The sequence below is a fragment of the Aristolochia californica genome, unplaced genomic scaffold, assembly GCF_029961685.1.
Source record: "Aristolochia californica isolate CCGP_79_NKW_82.1479 unplaced genomic scaffold, dmAriCali1.0.hap1 SCAF_2, whole genome shotgun sequence".
Taxonomy (NCBI): domain Eukaryota; kingdom Viridiplantae; phylum Streptophyta; class Magnoliopsida; order Piperales; family Aristolochiaceae; genus Aristolochia; species Aristolochia californica.
In genome coordinates, this window is record NW_027181881.1 from 23,860,910 (window position 1) to 23,888,469 (window position 27,560).

Genomic DNA, 27,560 nt, shown 5'->3' on the forward strand with positions numbered 1-27,560 from the left:
CCACTTGCATCCTCAACATGTTTCTGGCATGCATAACCACCACATTTAAAGCATGTTAGGATCAGTTAGAATTCCCTTTCCTATAAAATTCCACCGAGCTTATTATTAGGGGTTGTACTACTGAAATTTCCCAAACATGGATAACAAAACTTTGGATTTCATTTTTTGTGCCTGATATAATTTTCAATTTTTTTTGCATAAATGAACTCTAAAATTTTGATTTTGTTATGCCTTATATCTTTTTTGTTTATGAGAAAAATGGAGAGTGAAAACACAAGTTTTGATTTAAAAACAAATTTTAACATCCAAAATGCAAATGCACAAATACTGAGAGAGATCGTTGCAAAAAGTATCTGTGATTTTTAAGGATAGGCAAAAAAAGTGGGTTGTTTGGCTCAGGTAAATATCCAATCACTTGAGAATTTGATTTTTTCTACACCTTGAAATTTTTGGATCACTTCGTCCACTTGCATCCTCAACAAGTTTCTTGCATGCATATCCACAACATTTAAAGCATGTTTGGATCAGTTAGAAGTCCCTTTCCTATAAAATTCCACCAAGCTTATTAGTAGTGGTTGTACAAGTGGAATTTCCCAAATATGGATAACAAAACCTTGGAGTTCATTTTTAGTGCGTGAAATAATTTTCAAATTTGTTTGCATACATGAACTCTAAAATTTTAATTTTGTTATGCCTTGTATCTTTTTTGTTTACAAGAAAAATGGGAGAGTGAAAACTCAAGTTTTGATCTGAAAAAAAAATTTGAACATCTAAAATGCAAATGCACAAATGCTGAGAGAGATAGTTCTAAAAAGTATCTGTGATTTTTAAGGATAGGCAAAAAGTGGGTTGTTTGGCTCTGGTAAATATCCAACCACTTGAGATTTTGATTTTTTCTACTCGAAATTTTTGGATCACTAGGTCCACTTGCATCCTCAACATGTTTCTGTCATGCATATCCACCACATTTAAAGCATGTCAGGATCAGTTAGAAGTCCTTTTCCTATAAAATTCCACCAAGCTTATTATTAGGGGTTGAACTAGTGGAATTTACAAAACAAGGATAACAAAACCATGGAGTTCATTTTTAGTGCGTGATATAACTTTCAATTTTTTTTGCATACATGAACTCTAATATTTTCATTTTGTTATGCCTTATATCTTTTTTGTTTATGAGAAAAAAGGGAGAGTGAAAAATCAAGTTTGGATCTGAACAGAAATTTTGAAGATCCAAAATGGTAATGCACAAATGCTGAGAGAGATAGTTCCAAAAAGTACCTGTGATTTTTAAGGATAGGCAAAAAGTGGGTTGTTTGGCTCTGGTAAATATCCAACCACTTGAGAATTTGATTTTTTCTACTCCTTGAAATTTTGGGATCACTATGTCCACTTGCATCCTCAACGTGTTCCTGGCATACAGATCCACCACATTTAAAGCATGTTAGGATAAATTAGAAGTCCCTTCCCTATAAAATTCTACCAAGCTTTTTATTAGGTGTTGTACTAGTGGAATTTCCCAAACAAGGAAAACAAAACCTTGGAGTTCATTTTTAGAGCGAGAAATAATTTTTGAATTTTTGTACATACTTGAACTCTAAAATTTTCATTTTTTTATGCCGTATATCTTTTTTGTTTACGAGAAAAATGGGAGAGTGAAAACTCAAGTTTGGATCTGAAACAAATTTTGAACATCCAAAATGGGAATCTACAAATGCTGAGAGAGATAGTTCCAAAAAGTATCTGTGATTTTTAAGGATAGGCAAAAAGTGGGTTGTTTGGCTCTTGTCAATAACCAACCACTTGAGAATTTGATTTTTTCTACTCCTTGAAATTTTGGATCACTAGGTCCACTTGCATCCTCAACATGTTTCTGGCATGCATATCCACCACATTTAAAGCATGTTAGGATCAGTTAGAAGTCCCTTTCCTATAAAATTCCACCAAGCTTATTATTAGGGGTTGTACTAGTGGAATTTCCCAAACATGGATAACAAAACCTTGGAGTTCATTTTTAGTGCGTGATATAATTTTCAAAGTTTTTTTGCATACATGAACTCCAAAATTTTCATTTGGTTTATGCTACTATCTTTTTTTTATGAGAAAAATGGGAGAGTGAAAACTCAAGTTTGGATCTGAAAACAAATTTTGAACATCCAAAATGGAAATGCACAAATGGTGAGAGAGAGAGTTCCAAAATGTATCTGTGTTTTTTAAGGATAGACAAGAAGTGGGTTGTTTGGCTCTGGTAAATATCAGCGCACTAGAGAATTTGATTTTTTCTACTCGAAATTTTTGGATCACTAGGTCCACTTGCATCTTCAACTTGTTTCTGGCTTGCATATCCACCACATTTAAAGCATGTTAGGATCAGTTAGAAGTCCCTTTCCTATAAAATTCCACCAATCTTATTATTAGGGGTTGTACTAGTGGAATTTTCCTAACATGGATAACTAAACCTTGGAGTTAATTTTTAGTGCGTGAAATAATTTTAAATTTTTTTTGCATAAGTGAAATCTAAAATTTTCATTTTATTATGCCTTATCTCTTTTTTGTTGACGAGAAAAATGGGAGAGTGAAAACTCAAGTTTGGATCTGAAAACAAATTTTGAACATCCAAAATGGGAATACACAAATCCTGTGAGAGATAGTCCCAAAAAGTATCAGTGATTTTTATGGATAGGCAAATAGTGGGTTGCTTGGCTCTAGTAAATATCCAACCACTTGAGAATTTGATTTTTTCTACTCCTTGAAATTTTTTGGATCATTTTGTTATACCTTTTATCTTCTTTGTTTAAGAGAAAAATGGGAGAGTGAAAACTCAAGTTTGGATCTGAAAACAAATTTTGAACATCCAAAATGGGAATGTACAAATACTGAGAGAGATAGTTCCAAAGAGTATCTGTGATTTTTAAGCATAGGCAAAGAGTGGGTTGTTTGGCTCGGGTAAATATCCAACCACTTGAAAATTTGATTTTTTCTACTCCCTGAAATTTTTGAATCACTATGTCCACTTGCATCCTCAACATGTTTCTGGCATGCATATCCACCACATTTAAAGCATGTTAGGATCAGTTAGAAGCCCCTTTCCTATAAAATTCCACCAAGCTTATTATTAGGGGTTGTACTTCTGGAATTTCTCAAACATGGATAACAAAACTTTGGAGTTTATTTTTAGTGCGTGAAATAATTTTCAATTTTTTTTGCATACATGAACTCTAAAATTTTAATTTTGTTATGCCTTATAACTTTTTTGTTTACAAGAAAAATGGGACAGTGAAAACTCAAGTTGGGATCTGAAAAAAAATTTGAACATCTAAAATGGAAATGCACAAACGCTGAGAGAGATAGTTCTAAAAAGTATCTGTGATTTTTAAGGATAGACAAAAAATGGGTTGTTTAGCTCTAGTAAATATCCAACCACTTGAGAATTTGATTTTTTCTACTCCTTGAAATTTTTGGATCACTAGGTCCACTTGCAACGTGAACATGTTTCTGGCATGCATATCTACCACATTTAAAGCATGTTAGGATCAGCTAGAAGTCCCTTTCCTATAAAATTCCACCAAGCTTATTATTAGGGGTTGTTCTAGTAGAATTTCCCAAACATGGATAACAAAACCATGGAGTTCATTTTTAGTGCGTGAAATAATTTTCACAGTTTTTTTGCATACATGAACTCTAAAATTTTCATTTGGTTTATGGCACTATATTTTTTTTTTACAAGAAAAATGGGAGAGTGAAAACTCAAGTTCGGATCTGAAAACAAATTTTGAATATCCAAAATGGAAATGCACAAATGGTGAGAGAGATAGTTCCAAAATGTATCTGTGATTTTTAAGGATAGACAAGAAGTGGGTTCTTTGGCTCTGGTAAATATCCAAGCACTGGAGAATTTGATTTTTTCTACTTGAAATTTTTGGATCAGTAGGTCCACTTGCATCCTCAACATGTTTCTGGCATGCATATCCACCACATTTTAAGCATGTTAGGATCAGTTAGAAGTCCCTTTCCTATAAAATTCCACCAAGCTTATTATTTGGGGTTGACCTAGAGGAAGTTCCCAAACATGGATAACAAAACCTTGGAGTTCATTTTTAGTGCGTGAAATATTTTTCAAATTATTTCGCATATATGAACTCTGAAATTTTCATTATGTTATGCCTGATATCTTTTTTGTTTACGAGAAAAATGGGAGAGTGAAAACTCAAGTTTGGATCTGAAAACAAATTTTGAACATCCAAAATGGAAATGCACTAATGCTGAGAGAGATAATTCCAAAATTAACAGTGATTTTTTAGGATAGGCAAAAAGTGAGTTGTTTGGCTCTGGTAAATATCCAACCACTAGAGAATTTGATTATTTCTACTCCGTGAAATTTTTGGATCATTAGGTCCACTTGCTTCCTCAACTTGTTTCTGGCATGCATATCCACCACACTTAAAGCATGTTAGGATCGGTTAGAACTCCCTTTCCTATAAAATTCCACCAAGCTTATTATTACGGGTTGCACTAGTGGAATTTCCCAAACATGGATAACAAAACCTTGGAGTTAATTATTAGCGCGTGAAATAATTTTCAAATTTTTTTGCATACATAAAATCTAAATTTTTCATTTTATTATGCCTTATATCTTTTTTGTTTACGAGAAAAATGGGAGAGTGAAAACTCAAGTTTTGATCTGAAAACAAATTTTTAACATCCAAAATGGGAAAGCACAAATGTTGAGAGAGATAGTTCCAAAGAGTATCTGTGATTTTTAAGGATAGGCAAACAGTGGGTTGCTTGGCTCTAGTAATTATCCAACCACTTGAGAATTTGATTTTTTCTACTCCTTGAAATTTTAGGATCACTAGGTCCACTTGCATCTTCAACATGTTTCTGGCATGCATATCCACCACATTTAAAGCATGTTAGGACCTGTTAGAAGTCCCTTTCCTATAAAATTCCACCAAGCTTATTATTAGGGGTTGTACTAGTGGAATTTCCCAAACAAGGATAAAAAAACCTTGGAGTTCATTTTTAGAGCGTGAAATAATTTTCAAATATTTTTTCATACATGAACTCTAAAATTTTCATTTTTATACCTTATATCTTTTTTGTTTTAGGAGAAAAATGGGAGAGTGAAAACTCAAGTTTGGATCTGAAAAAAATATCTAACATCCAAAATGGGAATGTACAAATGCTGAGAAAGATAGTTCCAAAAAGTATATGTGATTTTTAAGGATAGGCAAAAAGTGGGTTGTTTGGCTCTTGTAAATATCCTACCACTTGAGAATTTGATTTTTTCTACTCCTTGAAATTTTTGAATCACTAGGTCCACTTGCATCCTCAACATGTTTCTGGCATGCATAACCGCCACATTTAAAGCATGTTAGGATCAGTTAGAATTCCCTTTCCTATAAAATTCCACCGAGCTTATTATTAGGGGTTGTACTACTGAAATTTCCCGAACATGGATAACAAAACTTTGGATTTCATTTTTTGTGCCTGATATAATTTTCAATTTTTTTTGCATAAATGAACTCTAAAATTTTGATTTTGTTATGCCTTATATCTTTTTTGTTTATGAGAAAAATGGAGAGTGAAAACACAAGTTTTGATCTAAAAACAAATTTTAACATCCAAAATGCAAATGCACAAATACTGAGAGAGATCGTTGCAAAAAGTATCTGTGATTTTTAAGGATAGGCAAAAAAAGTGGGTTGTTTGGCTCAGGTAAATATCCAATCACTTGAGAATTTGATTTTTTCTACACCTTGAAATTTTTGGATCACTTCGTCCACTTGCATCCTCAACAAGTTTCTTGCATGCATATCCACAACATTTAAAGCATGTTTGGATCAGTTAGAAGTCCCTTTCCTATAAAATTCCACCAAGCTTATTAGTAGTGGTTGTACAAGTGGAATTTCCCAAACATGGATAACAAAACCTTGGAGTTCATTTTTAGTGCGTGAAATAATTTTCAAATTTGTTTGCATACATGAACTCTAAAATTTTAATTTTGTTATGCCTTGTATCTTTTTTGTTTACAAGAAAAATGGGAGAGTGAAAACTCAAGTTTTGATCTGAAAAAAAATTTGAACATCTAAAATGCAAATGCACAAATGCTGAGAGAGATAGTTCTAAAAAGTATCTGTGATTTTTAAGGATAGGCAAAAAGTGGGTTGTTTGGCTCTGGTAAATATCCAACCACTTGAGATTTTGATTTTTTCTACTCGAAATTTTTGGATCACTAGGTCCACTTGCATCCTCAACATGTTTCTGTCATGCATATCCACCACATTTAAAGCATGTCAGGATCAGTTAGAAGTCCTTTTCCTATAAAATTCCACCAAGCTTATTATTAGGGGTTGAACTAGTGGAATTTACAAAACAAGGATAACAAAACCATGGAGTTCATTTTTAGTGCGTGATATAACTTTCAATTTTTTTTGCATACATGAACTCTAATATTTTCATTTTGTTATGCCTTATATCTTTTTTGTTTATGAGAAAAAAGGGAGAGTGAAAAATCAAGTTTGGATCTGAAAAGAAATTTTGAAGATCCAAAATGGTAATGCACAAATGCTGAGAGAGATAGTTCCAAAAAGTATCTGTGATTTTTAAGGATAGGCAAAAAGTGGGTTGTTTGGCTCTGGTAAATATCCAACCACTTGAGAATTTGATTTTTTCTACTCCTTGAAATTTTGGGATCACTATGTCCACTTGCATCCTCAACGTGTTCCTGGCATACAGATCCACCACATTTAAAGCATGTTAGGATAAATTAGAAGTCCCTTCCCTATAAAATTCTACCAAGCTTTTTATTAGGTGTTGTACTAGTGAAATTTCCCAAACAAGGAAAACAAAACCTTGGAGTTCATTTTTAGAGCGAGAAATAATTTTTGAATTTTTGTACATACTTGAACTCTAAAATTTTCATTTTTTTATGCCGTATATCTTTTTTGTTTACGAGAAAAATGGGAGAGTGAAAACTCAAGTTTGGATCTGAAACAAATTTTGAACATCCAAAATGGGAATCTACAAATGCTGAGAGAGATAGTTCCAAAAAGTATCTGTGATTTTTAAGGATAGGCAAAAAGTGGGTTGTTTGGCTCTTGTCAATAACCAACCACTTGAGAATTTGATTTTTTCTACTCCTTGAAATTTTGGATCACTAGGTCCACTTGCATCCTCAACATGTTTCTGGCATGCATATCCACCACATTTAAAGCATGTTAGGATCAGTTAGAAGTCCCTTTCCTATAAAATTCCACCAAGCTTATTATTAGGGGTTGTACTAGTGGAATTTCCCAAACATGGATAACAAAACCTTGGAGTTCATTTTTAGTGCGTGATATAATTTTCAAAGTTTTTTTGCATACATGAACTCTAAAATTTTCATTTGGTTTATGCTACTATCTTTTTTTTATGAGAAAAATGGGAGAGTGAAAACTCAAGTTTGGATCTGAAAACAAATTTTGAACATCCAAAATGGAAATGCACAAATGGTGAGAGAGAGAGTTCCAAAATGTATCTGTGTTTTTTAAGGATAGACAAGAAGTGGGTTGTTTGGCTCTGGTAAATATCAGCGCACTAGAGAATTTGATTTTTTCTACTCGAAATTTTTGGATCACTAGGTCCACTTGCATCTTCAACTTGTTTCTGGCTTGCATATCCACCACATTTAAAGCATGTTAGGATCAGTTAGAAGTCCCTTTCCTATAAAATTCCACCAATCTTATTATTAGGGGTTGTACTAGTGGAATTTTCCTAACATGGATAACTAAACCTTGGAGTTAATTTTTAGTGCGTGAAATAATTTTAAATTTTTTTTGCATAAGTGAAATCTAAAATTTTCATTTTATTATGCCTTATCTCTTTTTTGTTGATGAGAAAAATGGGAGAGTGAAAACTCAAGTTTGGATCTGAAAACAAATTTTGAACATCCAAAATGGGAATACACAAATCCTGTGAGAGATAGTTCCAAAAAGTATCAGTGATTTTTATGGATAGGCAAATAGTGGGTTGCTTGGCTCTAGTAAATATCCAACCACTTGAGAATTTGATTTTTTCTACTCCTTGAAATTTTTTGGATCATTTTGTTATACCTTTTATCTTCTTTGTTTAAGAGAAAAATGGGAGAGTGAAAACTCAAGTTTGGATCTGAAAACAAATTTTGAACATCCAAAATGGGAATGTACAAATACTGAGAGAGATAGTTCCAAAGAGTATCTGTGATTTTTAAGCATAGGCAAAGAGTGGGTTGTTTGGCTCGGGTAAATATCCAACCACTTGAAAATTTGATTTTTTCTACTCCCTGAAATTTTTGAATCACTATGTCCACTTGCATCCTCAACATGTTTCTGGCATGCATATCCACCACATTTAAAGCATGTTAGGATCAGTTAGAAGCCCCTTTCCTATAAAATTCCACCAAGCTTATTATTAGGGGTTGTACTTCTGGAATTTCTCAAACATGGATAACAAAACTTTGGAGTTTATTTTTAGTGCGTGAAATAATTTTCAATTTTTTTTGCATACATGAACTCTAAAATTTTCATTTTGTTATGCCTTATATTTTTTTATTTACAAGAAAAATGGGAGAGTGAAAACTCAAGTTGGGATCTGAAAAAAAATTTGAACATCTAAAATGGAAATGCACAAACGCTGAGAGAGACAGTTCTAAAAGGTATGTGTGATTTTTAAGGATAGACAAAAAGTGGGTTGTTTGGCTCTGGTAAATATCCAACCACATGAGAATTTGATTTTTTCTACTCCTTGAAATTTTTGGATCACTAGGTCCACTTGCATCCTCAACATGTTTCTGGTATGCATATCTACCACATTTAAAGCATGTCAGGATCAGTTAGAAGTCCCTTTCCTATAAAATTCCACCAAGCTTATTATTAGGGGTTGTACTAGAAGAATTTCCCAAACAAGGATAACAAAACCATGGCGTTAATTTTTAGTGCGTGAAATAACTTTCAAATTTTTTTGCACACATGAACTCTAATATATTCATTTTGTTATGCCTTATATCTTTTTTATTTATGAGAAAAATGGGAGAGTGAAAGCTCATGTTTGTATCTGAAAAGAAATTGTGAATATCCAAAATGGAAATGCACAAATGCTGAGAGAGATAGTTCCAAAAAGTATCTGTGATTTTTAAGGATAGGCAAAAAGTGGGTTGTTTGGCTCTGGTAAATATCCAACCACTTGAGAATTTGATTTTTTCTACTCGTTGAAATTTTTGGATCACTAGGTCCACTTGCATCCTCAACATGTTTCTGGTATGCATATCCACCACATTTAAAGCATGGTAGGATCAATTAGAAGTCCCTTTCCTATAAAATTCCACGAAGCTTATTATTAGGGGTAGTACTAGTGGAATTTCCCAAACAAGGATAACAAAACCTTGAAGTTCATTTTTAGTGCGTGTAATAATTTTTCAAATTTTTTTGCATACATGAACTCTAAAATTTCATTTTTTTTTGCCTTATATCTTTATTTTTTACGACAAATTAGGGAGAGTGAAAACTCATGTTTGTATCTGAAAAGAAATTGTGAATATCCAAAATGGAAATGCACAAATGCTGAGAAAGATAGTTCGAAAAAGTATCTGTGATTTTTCAGGATAGGCAAAAAGTGGGTTGTTTGGCTCTGGTAAATATCCAACCACTTGAGAATTTGATTTTTTCTACTCCTTGAAATTTTTGGATCACTAGGTCCACTTGCATCGTCAAAATGTTCCTGGCATGCACATCCACCACATATAAAGCATGTTAGGATCAATTAGAAGTCCCTTTCCTATAAAATTCCACCAATCATTTTATTAGGGGTTGTACTAGTGGAATTTCCCTTTTATTAGGGGTTGTACTAGTGGAATTTCCCAAACATGGACAACAAAACCTTGGAGTTCATTTTTAGAGCGAGAAATAATTTTTGAAATTTCTTATACTTGAATTCTAAATTTTTCATTTTTTTATGCCTTATATCTTTTTTGTTTACGAGAAAAATGGGAGAGTGAAAACTGAAGTTTGGATCTGAAAACAAATTTTGAACATCCAAAATGGTAAAGCACAAATGTTGAGAGAGATAGTTCCAAAAAAGTATCTGTGATTTTTAAGGATAGGCAAATAATGGGTTGCTTGGCTCTGGTAAATATCCAACCACTTGAGAATTTGATTTTTCTACTCCTTGAAATTTTTGGATCACAAGGTCCACTTGCATCCTCAAAATGTTTCTGGCATGCATATCCACGACATTTAAAGCATGTTAGGATCAGTTAGAAGTCCCTTACCTATAAAATATCACCAAGCTTATTAGTAGGGGTTGTACTAGTGGAATTTTGCAAACATGGATACCAAAACCTTGGAGTACATTTTTAGTGCGTGAAATAATTTTTGGATTTGTTTGCATACATGAACTCTAAAATTTTAATTTTGTTATGCCTTATAACTTTTTTGTTTACAAGAAAAATGGGACAGTGAAAACTCAAGTTGGGATCTGAAAAAAAATTTGAACATCTAAAATGGAAATGCACAAACGCTGAGAGAGATAGTTCTAAAAAGTATCTGTGATTTTTAAGGATAGACAAAAAATGGGTTGTTTAGCTCTAGTAAATATCCAACCACTTGAGAATTTGATTTTTTCTACTCCTTGAAATTTTTGGATCACTAGGTCCACTTGCAACGTGAACATGTTTCTGGCATGCATATCTACCACATTTAAAGCATGTTAGGATCAGCTAGAAGTCCCTTTCCTATAAAATTCCACCAAGCTTATTATTAGGGGTTGTTCTAGTAGAATTTCCCAAACATGGATAACAAAACCATGGAGTTCATTTTTAGTGCGTGAAATAATTTTCACAGTTTTTTTGCATACATGAACTCTAAAATTTTCATTTGGTTTATGGCACTATATTTTTTTTTTACAAGAAAAATGGGAGAGTGAAAACTCAAGTTCGGATCTGAAAACAAATTTTGAATATCCAAAATGGAAATGCACAAATGGTGAGAGAGATAGTTCCAAAATGTATCTGTGATTTTTAAGGATAGACAAGAAGTGGGTTCTTTGGCTCTGGTAAATATCCAAGCACTGGAGAATTTGATTTTTTCTACTTGAAATTTTTGGATCAGTAGGTCCACTTGCATCCTCAACATGTTTCTGGCATGCATATCCACCACATTTAAAGCATGTTAGGATCAGTTAGAAGTCCCTTTCCTATAAAATTCCACCAAGCTTATTATTTGGGGTTGACCTAGAGGAAGTTCCCAAACATGGATAACAAAACCTTGGAGTTCATTTTTAGTGCGTGAAATATTTTTCAAATTATTTCGCATATATGAACTCTGAAATTTTCATTATGTTATGCCTGATATCTTTTTTGTTTACGAGAAAAATGGGAGAGTGAAAACTCAAGTTTGGATCTGAAAACAAATTTTGAACATCCAAAATGGAAATGCACTAATGCTGAGAGAGATAATTCCAAAATTAACAGTGATTTTTTAGGATAGGCAAAAAGTGAGTTGTTTGGCTCTGGTAAATATCCAACCACTAGAGAATTTGATTATTTCTACTCCGTGAAATTTTTGGATCATTAGGTCCACTTGCTTCCTCAACTTGTTTCTGGCATGCATATCCACCACACTTAAAGCATGTTAGGATCGGTTAGAACTCCCTTTCCTATAAAATTCCACCAAGCTTATTATTACGGGTTGTACTAGTGGAATTTCCCAAACATGGATAACAAAACCTTGGAGTTAATTATTAGCGCGTGAAATAATTTTCAAATTTTTTTGCATACATAAAATCTAAATTTTTCATTTTATTATGCCTTATATCTTTTTTGTTTACGAGAAAAATGGGAGAGTGAAAACTCAAGTTTTGATCTGAAAACAAATTTTTAACATCCAAAATGGGAAAGCACAAATGTTGAGAGAGATAGTTCCAAAAAGTATCTGTGATTTTTAAGGATAGGCAAACAGTGGGTTGCTTGGCTCTAGTAAATATCCAACCACTTGAGAATTTGATTTTTTCTACTCCTTGAAATTTTAGGATCACTAGGTCAACTTGCATCTTCAACATGTTTCTGGCATGCATATCCACCACATTTAAAGCATGTTAGGACCTGTTAGAAGTCCCTTTCCTATAAAATTCCACCAAGCTTATTATTAGGGGTTGTACTAGTGGAATTTCCCAAACAAGGATAACAAAACCTTGGAGTTCATTTTTAGAACGTGAAATAATTTTCAAATATTTTTTCATACATGAACTCTAAAATTTTCATTTTTATACCTTATATCTTTTTTGTTTTAGGAGAAAAATGGGAGAGTGAAAACTCAAGTTTGGATCTGAAAAAAATATCTAACATCCAAAATGGGAATGTACAAATGCTGAGAAAGATAGTTCCAAAAAGTATATGTGATTTTTAAGGATAGGCAAAAAGTGGGTTGTTTGGCTCTTGTAAATATCCTACCACTTGAGAATTTGATTTTTTCTACTCCTTGAAATTTTTGAATCACTAGGTCCACTTGCATCCTCAACATGTTTCTGGCATGCATAACCACCACATTTAAAGCATGTTAGGATCAGTTAGAATTCCCTTTCCTATAAAATTCCACCGAGCTTATTATTAGGGGTTGTACTACTGAAATTTCCCAAACATGGATAACAAAACTTTGGATTTCATTTTTTGTGCCTGATATAATTTTCAATTTTTTTTGCATAAATGAACTCTAAAATTTTGATTTTGTTATGCCTTATATCTTTTTTGTTTATGAGAAAAATGGAGAGTGAAAACACAAGTTTTGATCTAAAAACAAATTTTAACATCCAAAATGCAAATGCACAAATACTGAGAGAGATCGTTGCAAAAAGTATCTGTGATTTTTAAGGATAGGCAAAAAAAGTGGGTTGTTTGGCTCAGGTAAATATCCAATCACTTGAGAATTTGATTTTTTCTACACCTTGAAATTTTTGGATCACTTCGTCCACTTGCATCCTCAACAAGTTTCTTGCATGCATATCCACAACATTTAAAGCATGTTTGGATCAGTTAGAAGTCCCTTTCCTATAAAATTCCACCAAGCTTATTAGTAGTGGTTGTACAAGTGGAATTTCCCAAACATGGATAACAAAACCTTGGAGTTCATTTTTAGTGCGTGAAATAATTTTCAAATTTGTTTGCATACATGAACTCTAAAATTTTAATTTTGTTATGCCTTGTATCTTTTTTGTTTACAAGAAAAATGGGAGAGTGAAAACTCAAGTTTTGATCTGAAAAAAAATTTGAACATCTAAAATGCAAATGCACAAATGCTGAGAGAGATAGTTCTAAAAAGTATCTGTGATTTTTAAGGATAGGCAAAAAGTGGGTTGTTTGGCTCTGGTAAATATCCAACCACTTGAGATTTTGATTTTTTCTACTCGAAATTTTTGGATCACTAGGTCCACTTGCATCCTCAACATGTTTCTGTCATGCATATCCACCACATTTAAAGCATGTCAGGATCAGTTAGAAGTCCTTTTCCTATAAAATTCCACCAAGCTTATTATTAGGGGTTGAACTAGTGGAATTTACAAAACAAGGATAACAAAACCATGGAGTTCATTTTTAGTGCGTGATATAACTTTCAATTTTTTTTGCATACATGAACTCTAATATTTTCATTTTGTTATGCCTTATATCTTTTTTGTTTATGAGAAAAAAGGGAGAGTGAAAAATCAAGTTTGGATCTGAAAAGAAATTTTGAAGATCCAAAATGGTAATGCACAAATGCTGAGAGAGATAGTTCCAAAAAGTACCTGTGATTTTTAAGGATAGGCAAAAAGTGGGTTGTTTGGCTCTGGTAAATATCCAACCACTTGAGAATTTGATTTTTTCTACTCCTTGAAATTTTGGGATCACTATGTCCACTTGCATCCTCAACGTGTTCCTGGCATACAGATCCACCACATTTAAAGCATGTTAGGATAAATTAGAACTCCCTTCCCTATAAAATTCTACCAAGCTTTTTATTAGGTGTTGTACTAGTGGAATTTCCCAAACAAGGAAAACAAAACCTTGGAGTTCATTTTTAGAGCGAGAAATAATTTTTGAATTTTTGTACATACTTGAACTCTAAAATTTTCATTTTTTTATGCCGTATATCTTTTTTGTTTACGAGAAAAATGGGAGAGTGAAAACTCAAGTTTGGATCTGAAACAAATTTTGAACATCCAAAATGGGAATCTACAAATGCTGAGAGAGATAGTTCCAAAAAGTATCTGTGATTTTTAAGGATAGGCAAAAAGTGGGTTGTTTGGCTCTTGTCAATAACCAACCACTTGAGAATTTGATTTTTTCTACTCCTTGAAATTTTGGATCACTAGGTCCACTTGCATCCTCAACATGTTTCTGGCATGCATATCCACCACATTTAAAGCATGTTAGGATCAGTTAGAAGTCCCTTTCCTATAAAATTCCACCAAGCTTATTATTAGGGGTTGTACTAGTGGAATTTCCCAAACATGGATAACAAAACCTTGGAGTTCATTTTTAGTGCGTGATATAATTTTCAAAGTTTTTTTGCATACATGAACTCTAAAATTTTCATTTGGTTTATGCTACTATCTTTTTTTTATGAGAAAAATGGGAGAGTGAAAACTCAAGTTTGGATCTGAAAACAAATTTTGAACATCCAAAATGGAAATGCACAAATGGTGAGAGAGAGAGTTCCAAAATGTATCTGTGTTTTTTAAGGATAGACAAGAAGTGGGTTGTTTGGCTCTGGTAAATATCAGCGCACTAGAGAATTTGATTTTTTCTACTCGAAATTTTTGGATCACTAGGTCCACTTGCATCTTCAACTTGTTTCTGGCTTGCATATCCACCACATTTAAAGCATGTTAGGATCAGTTAGAAGTCCCTTTCCTATAAAATTCCACCAATCTTATTATTAGGGGTTGTACTAGTGGAATTTTCCTAACATGGATAACTAAACCTTGGAGTTAATTTTTAGTGCGTGAAATAATTTTAAATTTTTTTTGCATAAGTGAAATCTAAAATTTTCATTTTATTATGCCTTATCTCTTTTTTGTTGACGAGAAAAATGGGAGAGTGAAAACTCAAGTTTGGATCTGAAAACAAATTTTGAACATCCAAAATGGGAATACACAAATCCTGTGAGAGATAGTTCCAAAAAGTATCAGTGATTTTTATGGATAGGCAAATAGTGGGTTGCTTGGCTCTAGTAAATATCCAACCACTTGAGAATTTGATTTTTTCTACTCCTTGAAATTTTTTGGATCATTTTGTTATACCTTTTATCTTCTTTGTTTAAGAGAAAAATGGGAGAGTGAAAACTCAAGTTTGGATCTGAAAACAAATTTTGAACATCCAAAATGGGAATGTACAAATACTGAGAGAGATAGTTCCAAAGAGTATCTGTGATTTTTAAGCATAGGCAAAGAGTGGGTTGTTTGGCTCGGGTAAATATCCAACCACTTGAAAATTTGATTTTTTCTACTCCCTGAAATTTTTGAATCACTATGTCCACTTGCATCCTCAACATGTTTCTGGCATGCATATCCACCACATTTAAAGCATGTTAGGATCAGTTAGAAGCCCCTTTCCTATAAAATTCCACCAAGCTTATTATTAGGGGTTGTACTTCTGGAATTTCTCAAACATGGATAACAAAACTTTGGAGTTTATTTTTAGTGCGTGAAATAATTTTCAATTTTTTTTGCATACATGAACTCTAAAATTTTCATTTTGTTATGCCTTATATTTTTTTATTTACAAGAAAAATGGGAGAGTGAAAACTCAAGTTGGGATCTGAAAAAAAATTTGAACATCTAAAATGGAAATGCACAAACGCTGAGAGAGACAGTTCTAAAAGGTATGTGTGATTTTTAAGGATAGACAAAAAGTGGGTTGTTTGGCTCTGGTAAATATCCAACCACATGAGAATTTGATTTTTTCTACTCCTTGAAATTTTTGGATCACTAGGTCCACTTGCATCCTCAACATGTTTCTGGTATGCATATCTACCACATTTAAAGCATGTCAGGATCAGTTAGAAGTCCCTTTCCTATAAAATTCCACCAAGCTTATTATTAGGGGTTGTACTAGAAGAATTTCCCAAACAAGGATAACAAAACCATGGCGTTAATTTTTAGTGCGTGAAATAACTTTCAAATTTTTTTGCACACATGAACTCTAATATATTCATTTTGTTATGCCTTATATCTTTTTTATTTATGAGAAAAATGGGAGAGTGAAAGCTCATGTTTGTATCTGAAAAGAAATTGTGAATATTCAAAATGGAAATGCACAAATGCTGAGAGAGATAGTTCCAAAAAGTATCTGTGATTTTTAAGGATAGGCAAAAAGTGGGTTGTTTGGCTCTGGTAAATATCCAACCACTTGAGAATTTGATTTTTTCTACTCCTTGAAATTTTTGGATCACTAGGTTCACTTGCATCCTCAACATGTTCCTGGCATGCAGATCCACCACAATTAAAGCATGTTAGGATCAATTAGAAGTCCCTTTCCTATAAAATTCCACCAATCTTTTTATTAGGGGTTGTACTAGTGGAATTTCCCAAACATGGACAACAAAACCTTGGAGTTCATTTTTAGAGCGCGAAATAATTTTTGAAATTTTTTCATACTTGAACTCTAAAATTTTCATTTTTTTATGCCTTATATCTTTTTTGTTTACGAAAAAAATGGGAGAGTGAAAACTCAAGTTTGGATCTGAAAACAAATTTTGAACATCCAAAATGGGAATGTACAAATGCCGAGAGAGATAGTTTCAAAAAGTATCTGTGATTTTTAAGGAAAGGCAAAAAATGGGTTGTTTGGCTCTTGTTAATATCCAACCAATTGAGAATATGATCTTTTCTACTCCGTGAAATTTTTGGATCATTAGGTCCACTTGCTTCCTCAACATGTTTCCGGCATGTATATCCACCACACTTAAAGCATGTTAGGATCGGTTAGAACTCCCTTTCATATAAAATTCCACCAAGCTTATTATTACATGTTGTACTAGTGGAATTTCCCAAACATGGATAACAAAACATTGGAGTTAATTTTTAGTGCGTGAAATAATTTTTAAATTTTTTTGCATACATGAAATCTAAAGTTTTCGTTTTATTATGCCTTATATCTTTTTTGTTTATGAGATAAATGGGAGAGTGAAAACTCAAGTTTGGATCTGAAAAAAAAATTTTAACATCCAAAATGGGAATGCACAAATGCTGAGAGAGATAGTTCCAAAAGTATCTGTGATTTTTAAGGATAGACAAATAGTGGGTTGTTTGGCTTTGGTAAATATCCAACCATGTGAAAATTTGATGTTTTCTACTCCTTGAAATTTTTGAATCACTAGGTCCACTTGCATGCTCAACATGTTTCTCGCATGCATATCCACCACATTTAAAGCATGTTAGGATCAGTTAGAAGTCCCCTTCCTATAAAATTCCACCAATCTTTTTATTAGGGGCTGTACTGCTGGAATTTCCCAAACATGGATAACAAAACTTTGGAGTTCATTTTTAGTGCCTGAAATAATTTTCAATTTTTTTTGCATACATGAACTCTAAAATTTTCATTTTGTTCTGCCTTATATCTTTTTTGTTTATGAAAAAAATGGGAAAGTGAAAACTCAAGTTTATATCTCAAAAAAAAAATTTAACATCCAAAGTGGAAATGCACAAATGCTGATAGAGATAGTTCCAAAAAGTATAGGTGATTTTTAAGGATAGGCAAAATGTGGGTTGTTTGGCTCTGGTAAATATCCAACCACTTGAGAATTTGATTTTTTCTACTCCTTGAAATTTTTGGATCACGAGGTCCCCTTGCATCCTCAACATGTTTCTGGCATGCATATCCATCACATTTAAAGCATTATAGGATCAGGTAGAAGTCCCTTTCCTATAAATTTCCACCAAGCTTATTATTAGGGGTTGTACTACTGGAATTTCCCAAACATAGATAACAAAACTTTGGAGTTCATTTTTAGTGCAAGAAATAATTTTCAATTTTTTTTGCATACATGAACTCTAAAATTTTCATTTTGTTATTCCTTATATCTTTTTTATTTATGAGAAAAATAGGAGAGTGAAAACACAAGTTTGGATCTAAATACTAATTTTAACATCCAAAATGGAAATGCACAAATGCTGAGAGAGATCGTTCCAAAAAGTATCTATGATTTTTAAGGATAGGCAAAAAAAGTGTGTTGTTTGGCTCTTGTAAATATCCAACCAATTGAGAATTTGATTTTTTCTACACCATGAAATTTTTGGATCCCTTGGTCCACTTGCATCCTCAACAAGTTTCTGGCATGCGTATCCATAACATTTAAAGCATGTTTGGATCAAATAGAAGTCCCTTTCCTATAAAATTCCACCAAGCTTATTAGTAGGGGTTGTACTAGTGGAATTTCCCAAACATGGATAATAAAACCTTGGAGTTCATTTTTAGTGCGTGAAATAATTTTCAAATTTGTTTGCACAGATGAACTCTAAAATTTTCATTTTGTTATGCCTTATATCTTTTTTGTTAACAAGAAAAATGGGAGAGTGAAAACTCAAGTTTGGATCTGAAAAACATTTTGAACCTCTAAAATGGAAATGCACAAATGCTGAGAGAGATAGTTCCAAAACGTATCTGTGATTTTTAAGGATAGGCAAAAAGTGGGTCGTTTGGCTCTGGTAAATATCCAACCAATTGGGAATTTGATTTTTTCTACTAGAAATTTTTGGATCACTATGTCCACTTGCATCATCAACATGTTTCTGGCAAGCATTCCACAACATTTAAAGCATGTTAGGATCAGTTAGAAGTCCCTTTCCTATAAAATTCCACCAAGCTTATTATTAGGGGTTGTACTAATCGAATTTCCCAAACAAGGATAACAAAACCTTGGAGTTCATTTTTAGTGCGAGAAATAATTTTCAACCTTTTTGGCATACATGAACTCTAAAATCTTCATTTTGTTATGCCTTATATCTTTATTTTTTACGACAAATTAGGGAGAGTTAAAAATCAAGTTTGGATCTGAAAAAATATTTGAACATCGAAAATGGAAATGCACAAATGTTGAGAGAGATAGTTCCGAAAAGTATGTGTGATTTTTAAGGATAGGCAAAAAGTGGGTTGTTTGGCTCTGGTAAATATCCAACCACTTGAGAATTTGATTTTTTCCACTCGTTGAAATTTTTGGATCACTAGGTCCACTTGCATCCACAACATGTTTCTGGCATGCATATCCACCACATTTAAAGCATGTTAGGATCAATTAGAAGTCCCTTTCCTATAAAATTCCACCAAGCTTATTATTAGGAGTAGTACTAGTGGAATTTCCCAAACAAGGATAACAAAACCTTGAAGTTCATTTTTAGTGCGTCAAATAATTTTTCAAATTTTTTTGCATACATGAACTCAAAAATTTCATTTTGTTTTGCCTTATATCTTTATTTTTTACGACAAATTAGGGAGAGTGAAAACTCATGTTTGTATCTGAAAAGAAATTGTGAATATCCAAAATGGAAATGCACAAATGCTGAGAGAGATAGTTCCAAAAAGTATCTGTGATTTTTAAGGATAGGCAAAAAGTGGGTTGTTTGGCTCTGCTAAATATCCAACCACTTGAGAATTTGATTTTTTCTACTTGTTGAAATTTTTGGATCACTAGGTCCACTTGCATCCTCAACATAATTCTGGCATGCAGATACACCACATTTAAAGCATGTTGGGATCAATTAGAAGTCCCTTTCCTATAAAATTCCACCAATCTTTTTATTAGAGGTTGTTCTAGTGGAATTTCGCAAACATGGACAACAAAACCTTGGAGTTCATTTTTAGAGCGAGAAATAATTATTGAAATTTCTTATACTTGAACTCTAAAATTTTCATTTTTTTATGCCTTATATATTTTTGGTTTACGAGAAAAATGGGAGAGTGAAAACTGAAGTTTGGATCTGAAAACAAATTTTGAACATCCAAAATGGTAAAGCACAAATGTTGAGAGAGATAGTTCCAAAAAGTATCTGTGATTTTTAAGGAAAGGCAAATAATGGGTTGCTTGGCTCTGGTAAATATCCAACCACTTGAGAATTTGATTTTTTCTACTCCTTGAAATTTTTGGATCACTAGGTCCACTTGCTTGCTCAAAATGTTTCTGGCATGCATATCCACCACATTTAAAGCATGTTAGGATCAGTTAGAAGTCCCTTTCCTATAAAATTCCACCAAGCCTATTAGTAGGGATTGTACTAGTGGAATTTCGCAAACATGGATAACAAAACCTTGGAGTACATTTTTAGTGCGTGAAATAATTTTCGAATTTTTTTGCATACATGAACTCTAAAATTTTAATTTTTTTCTGCCTTATATCTTTTTTGTTTACAAGAAAAATGGGAGAGTGAAAACTCAAGTTGTGATCTGAAAAAAAATTTGAACATCTAAAATGGAAATGCACAAACGCTGAGAGAGATAGTTCTAAAAAGTATCTGTGATTTTTAAGGATAGACAAAAAATGGGTTGTTTGGCTCTAGTAAATATCCAACCACTTGAGAATTTGATTTTTTCTACTCCTTGAAATTTTTGGATCACTAGGTCCACTTGCAACCTCAACATGTTTTTGGCATGCATATCTACCACATTTAAAGCATGTTAGGATCAGCTAGAAGTCCCTTTCCTATAAAATTCCACCAAGCTTATTATTAGGGGTTGTTCTAGTGGAATTTGCCAAACATGGATAACAAAACCATGGAGTTCATTTTTAGTGCGTGAAATAATTTTCAAAGTTTTTTTGCATAAATGAACTCTAAAATTTTCATTTGGTGTATGGCACTATATTTTTTTTTACAAGAAAAATGGGAGAGTGAAAACGCAAGTTTGGATCTGAAAAAAAATTTTGACCATCCAAAATGGAAATGCACAAATGGTGAGAGAGATAGTTCCAAAATGTATCTGTGATTTTTAAGGATAGACAAGAAGTGGGATCTTTGGCTCTGGTAAATATCCAAGCACTGGAGAATTTGATTTTTTCTACTCGAAATGTTTGGATCAGTAGGTCCACTTGCATCCTCAACATGTTTCTGGCATGCAATCCACCACATTTAAAGCATGTTAGGATCAGTTAGAAGTCCCTTTCGTATAAAATTCCACCAAGCTTATTATTAGGGGTTGACCTAGAGGAAGTTCCCAAACATGGATAACAAAACCTTGGAGTTAATTATTAGCGCGTGAAATAATTTTCAAATTTTTTTGCATCCATGAAATCTAAATTTTTCATTTTTTTATGCCTTATATCTTTTTTGTTTACGAGAAAAATGGGAGAGTGAAAACTCAAGTTTTGATCTGAAAACAAATTTTTAACATCCAAAATGGGAAAGCACAAATGCTGAGAGAGATAGTTCCAAAAAGTATCTGTGATTTTTAAGGATAGGCAAACAGTGGGTTGCTTGGCTCTAGTAAATATCCAACCACTTGAGAATTTGATTTTTTCTACTCCTTGAAATTTTAGGATCACTAGGTCCACTTGCATCTTCAACATGTTTCTGGCATGCATATCCACCATATTTAAAGCATGTTAGGACCTGTTAGAAGTCCCTTTCCTATAAAATTCCAGCAAGCTTATTATTAGGGGTTGTACTAGTGGAATTTCCCAAACAAGGATAACAAAACCTTGCAATTCATTTTTAGAGCATGAAATAATTTTCAAATTTTTTTTCATACATGAACTCTAAAATTTTCATTTTTATACCTTATATCTTTTTTGTTTAAGAGAAAAATGGGAGAGTGAAAACACAAGTTTGGATTTGAAAAAAATTTCTAACATCCAAAATGGGAATGTACAAATGCTGAGAAAGATAGTTACAAAAAGTATCTGTGATTTTTAAGGATAGGCAAAAAGTGGGTTGTTTGCTTCTTGTAAATATCCTACCACTTGAGAATTTGATTTTTTCTACTCCTTGAAATTTTTGAATCACTAGGTCCACTTGCATCCTCAACATGTTTCTGGCATGCATAACCACCACATTTAAAGCATGTTAGGATCAGTTAGAAGTCCCTTTCCTATAAAATTCCACCAAGCTTATTATTAGGGGTTGTACTACTGGAATTTCCCAAACATGGATAACAAAACCTTGGAGTTCATTTTTAGTGCGTGAAATAATTTTCAAATTTGTTTGCATACATGAACTCTAAAATTTTATTTTTTTATGCCTTGAATATTTTTTGTTTACAAGAAAAATGGGAGAGTGAAAACTCATGTTTTGATCTGAAAAAAAATTTGAACATCTAAAATGGAAATGCACAAATGCTGAGAGAGATAGTTCTAAAAAGTATCTGTGATTTTTAAGGATAGGCAAAAAGTGGGTTGTTTGGCTCTGGTAAATATCCAACCACTTAAGAATTTGATTTTTTCTACTCCTTGAAATTTTTGGATCACTAGGTCCACATGCATCCTCAACATGTTTCTGTCATGCATATCCACCACATTTAAAGCATGTCAGGATCAGTTAGAAGTCCTTTTCCTATAAAATTCCACCAAGCTTATTATTGGGGGTTGAACTAGTGGAATTTCCAAAACAAGGATAACAAAACCAAGGAGTTCATTTTTAGTGCGTGATATAACTTTCAATTTTTTTTGCATACATGAAGTCTAATATTTTCATTTTGTTACGCCTTATATTTTTTTTGTTTATGAGAAAAATGGGAGAGTGAGAAATCAAGTTTGGATCTGAAAAGAAATTTTGAAGATCCAAAATGGTAATGCACAAATGCTGAGAGAGATAGTTCCAAAAAGTATCTGTGATTTTTAAGGATAAGCAAAAAGTGGGTTGTTTGGCTCTGGAAAATATCCAACCACTTGAGAATTTGATTTTTTCTACTCCTTGAAAATTTGGGATCTCTAGGTCCACTTGCATCCTCAACATGTTCCTGGCATACAGATCCACCACATTTAAAGCATGTTAGGATAAATTAGAAGTCCCTTCCCTATAAAATTCTACCAAGCTTTTTATTAGGTGTTGTACTAGTGGTATTTCCCAAACAAGGAAAACAAAACCTTGGAGTCCATTTTTAGAGCGAGAAATAATTTTTGAATTTTTGAACTTACTTGAACTCTAAAATTTTCATTTTTTTATGCCGTTTATCTTTTTTGTTTACGAGAAAAATGGGAGAGTGAAAACTCAAGTTTGGATCTGAAACAAATTTTGAACATCCAAAATGGGAATGTACAAGTGCTGAGAGAGATAGCTCCAAAAAGTATCTGTGATTTTTAAGGATAGGCAAAAAGTGGGTTGTTTGGCTCTTGTAAATAACCAACAACTTGAGAATTTGATTTTTTCTACTCCTTGAAATTTTGGATCACTAGGTCCTCTTGCATCCTCAACATGTTTCTGGCATGCATATCCACCACATTTAAAGCATGTTAGGATCAGTTAGAAGTCCCTTTCCTATAAAATTCCACCAAGCTTATTATTAGGGGTTGTACTAGTGGAATTTCCCAAAAATGGATAACAAAAACTTGGAGTTCATTTTTAGCGCGTGAAATAATTTTCAAAGTTTTTTTGCATACACGAACTCTAAAATTTTCATTTTGTTTAAGCGACTATCTTTTTTTTACGAGAAATATGGGAGAGTGAAAACTCAAGTTTGGATCTGAAAACAAATTTTGAACATCCAAAATGGAAATGCACAAATGGTGAGAGAGATAGTTCCAAAATGTATCTGTGATTTTTAAGGATAGACAAGAAGTGGGTTGTTTGGCTCTGGTAAATTTCCAAGCACTAGAGAATTTGATTTTTTCTACTCAAAATTTTTGGATCACTAGGTCCACTTGCATCTTCAACATGTTTCTGGCTTGCATATCCACCACATTTAAAGCATGTTAGGATCAGTTAGAAGTCCCTTTCCTATAAAATTCCACCAAGCTTATTATTAGGGGTTGTACTAGTGGAATTTCCTAAACATGGATAACTAAACCTTGGAGTTAATTTTTAGTGCGTGAAATAATTTTAATTTTTTTTTGCATACATGAAATCTAAAATTTTCATTTTCTTATGCCTTATCTCTTTTTTGTTGACGAGAGAAATGGGAGAGTGAAAACTCAAGTTTGGATCTGAAAACAAATTTTGAACATCCAAAATGGGAATACACAAATCCTGAGAGAGATAGTTCCAAAAAGTATCAGTGATTTTTATGGATAGGCAAATAGTGGGTTGCTTGGCTCTATTAAATATCCAACCACTTGAGAATTTGTGTTTTTCTACTCCTTGAAATTTTTGGATCACTAGGTCCGCTTGCATGCTCAACATGTTTCTGGGACACATATCAACCATATTTAAAGCATGTTAGGATCTGTTAGAAGTCCCTTTCCTATAAAATTCCACCAAGCTTATTATTAGGGGTTGTACTAGTGGAATTTCACAGACAAGGATAAAAAAACCTTGGAGTTCATTTTTACAGCGCCAAATAATTTTCAAATTTTTTTTCATACATGAACTCTAAAATTTTCATTTTGTTATACCTTTTATGTTTTTTGTTTAAGATAACAATGGGAGAATGAAAACTCAAGTTTGGATCTGAAAACAAATTTTGAACATCCAAAATGGGAATGTACAAATACTGAGAGAGATAGTTCCAAAGAGTATCTGTGATTTTTAAGCATAGGCAAAGAGTGGGTTGTTTGGCTCGGGTAAATATCCAACCACTTGAAAATTTGATTTTTTCTACTCCCTGAAATTTTTGAATCACTAGGTCCACTTGCATCCTCAACATGTTTCTGGCATGCATATCCACCACATTTAAAGCATGTTAGGATCAGTTAGAAGCCCCTTTCCTATAAAATTCCACCAAGCTTATTATTAGGGGTTGTACTACTGGAATTTCTCAAACATGGATAACAAAACTTTGGAGTTTATTTTTAGTGCGTGAAATAATTTTCAATTTTTTTTGCATACATGAACTCTAAAATTTTCATTTTGTTATGCCTTATATTTTTTTGTTTACTAGAAAAATGGGAGAGTGAAAACTCAAGTTGGGATCTGAAAAAAAATTTGAACACCTAAAATGGAAATGCACAAACGCTGAGAGAGACAGTTCTAAAAGGTATGTGTGATTTTTAAGGATAGACAAAAAGTGGGTTGTTTGGCTCTGGTAAATATCCAACCACTTGAGAATTTGATTTTTTCTACTCCTTGAAATTTTTGGATCACTAGGTCCAATTGCATCCTCAACATGTTTCTGGTATGCATATCTACCACATTTAAAGCATGTCAGGATCAGTTAGAAGTCCCTTTCCTATAAAATTCCACCAAGCTTATTATTAGGGGTTGTACTAGTGGAATTTCCCAAACAAGGATAACAAAACCTTGGAGTTAATTTTTAGTGCGTGAAATAACTTTCAAATTTTTTTGCACACATGAACTCTAATATATTCATTTTGTTATGCCTTCTATCTTTTTTATTTATGAGAAAAATGGGAGAGTGAAAGCTCATGTTTGTATCTGAAAAGAAATTGTGAATATCCAAAATGGAAATGCACAAATGCTGAGAGAGATAGTTCCAAAAAGTATCTGTGATTTTTAAGGATAGGCAAAAAGTGGGTTGTTTGGCTCTGGTAAATATCCAACCACTTTGAGAATGTGATTTTTTCTACTCTTTGAAATTTTTGGATCATTAGCTCACTTGTATCCTCAACATGTTTCTGGCATGCATATCCACCACATTTAAAGGATGTGAGGATCCGTTAGAAGTCCCTTTCCTATAAAATTCTACCAACCTTAATATTTAGGGGTTGTACTAGTGGAATTTCCCAAACATGGATAACAAAACATTGGAGTTAGTTTTGAGTGCGTGAAATAATTTTCTTCACTTACATTTATTATAGTTTTCAAATTTTTTTCCAAAGATGAAACCTAAAATTTTTGATTTGTTAAGCCTTATATTTTTTTTGTTTACGAGAAAAATGGGAGAGTAGAAACTCCGGTTTGGATCTGAAAAAAAATTGAACATCCAAAATGGAAATGCACAAATGCTGAGAGAGATAATTCCAAAAAGTATCTGTGATTTTTAAGGGTAGGAAACAAGTGCGTTGTTCGGCTCTGGTAAATATCAAACCACTTGAGAATTTGATTTTTTCTACTCCTTGAATTTTTTGGATCATTAGGTCACTTGCATCCTCAACATGTTACTGGCATGCATATCCACTACATTTAAAGTATGTTAGGATCATTTCGAAGTCCCTTTCGTAAAAAATTCCACCAAGCTTATTATAAGCGGTTGTTCTAGTGGAATTTCCAAAACATGGATAACAAAACCTTGGAGTTCATTTTAGTGTGTCAAATAATTTTCTTCAATTACATTAATTATAGTTTTCAATTTTTTTTGCGTACATGAACTCTAAAACTTTTATTTTGTAATCCGTTATATATGTTTTGTTTACGAGAAAAATGGAAGAGTGAAAACTCAAGTTTGGATTTAAGAAAAATTTGAACATCCAAAATGGAAATGCACAAATGCTAAGAGAGATAGTTTCAAAATGTATCTGTGATTTATAAGGATAGGGAAAAAGTGGGTTGTTTGGCTCTGGTAAATATCCAACCACTTGAGAATTTTAGTTTTTCTGCTCCTTGAAATTTTTGGATCATTAGGTCACTTGTATCCTCAACATGTTTCTGGCATGCATATCCACCACATTTAAAGCATGTTAGATTAAGTGAGAAGTCCCTTTCCTAAAAAATTCCACCAAGCTATTATTGGGTGTTGTACTAGTTGAATTTTCCAAACATGGATAACAAAACATTGGAGTTGATTTTTAGTGCGTGAAATAATTTTCTTCACTTACATTAATTATAGTTTTCAAATTTTTTTACATATATGAACTCTAAAATTTTCAATTTATTATGCCTCATATCTTTTTTATTTACAAGAAAAATGGCAGAGTAAAAACTCAAGTTTGGATCTGAAAAAAATTTTGAACATCCAAATTGGAAATGCACAAATGCTGAGATAGATAGTTCCAAAAAGTATCTGTGATTTTTAAGAATAGGTGGAAAGTGGGATGTTTGGCTCTGGTAAATATCCTACCACTTGAGAATTTGATTTTTTCTACTCCTTGAAATTTTTGGATCATTAGGTCACTTGCATCCTCGACATGTATCTGGACTGCATATCCACCACATTTAAAGCATGTTATGATCAGTTAGAAGTCCCATTCCTATACATTTCCACCTAGCTTCTTATTAGCTATTGTACTAGTGGAATTTCCAAAACATGGATAACAAAACCTTGGAGTTCGATTTTAGTGCGTGAAATAATTTTCTTCAATTACATTTATTATAGTTTTCAAATTTTTTTTGCATACTTGAACTCTAAACTTTTCATTTTTTTATGACTTATATCTTTTTTGTTTACTAGAAAAATGGGAGAGTGAAAACTCAAGTTTGGATCTGAAAAAAAATTTGAACATCCAAAATGGAAAAGCACAAATGCTGAGAGAGATAATTCCAAAAAGTATCTGTGATTTTTAAGGATAGGCTAATAGTGGGTTGTTTGGCTGTGGTAATAA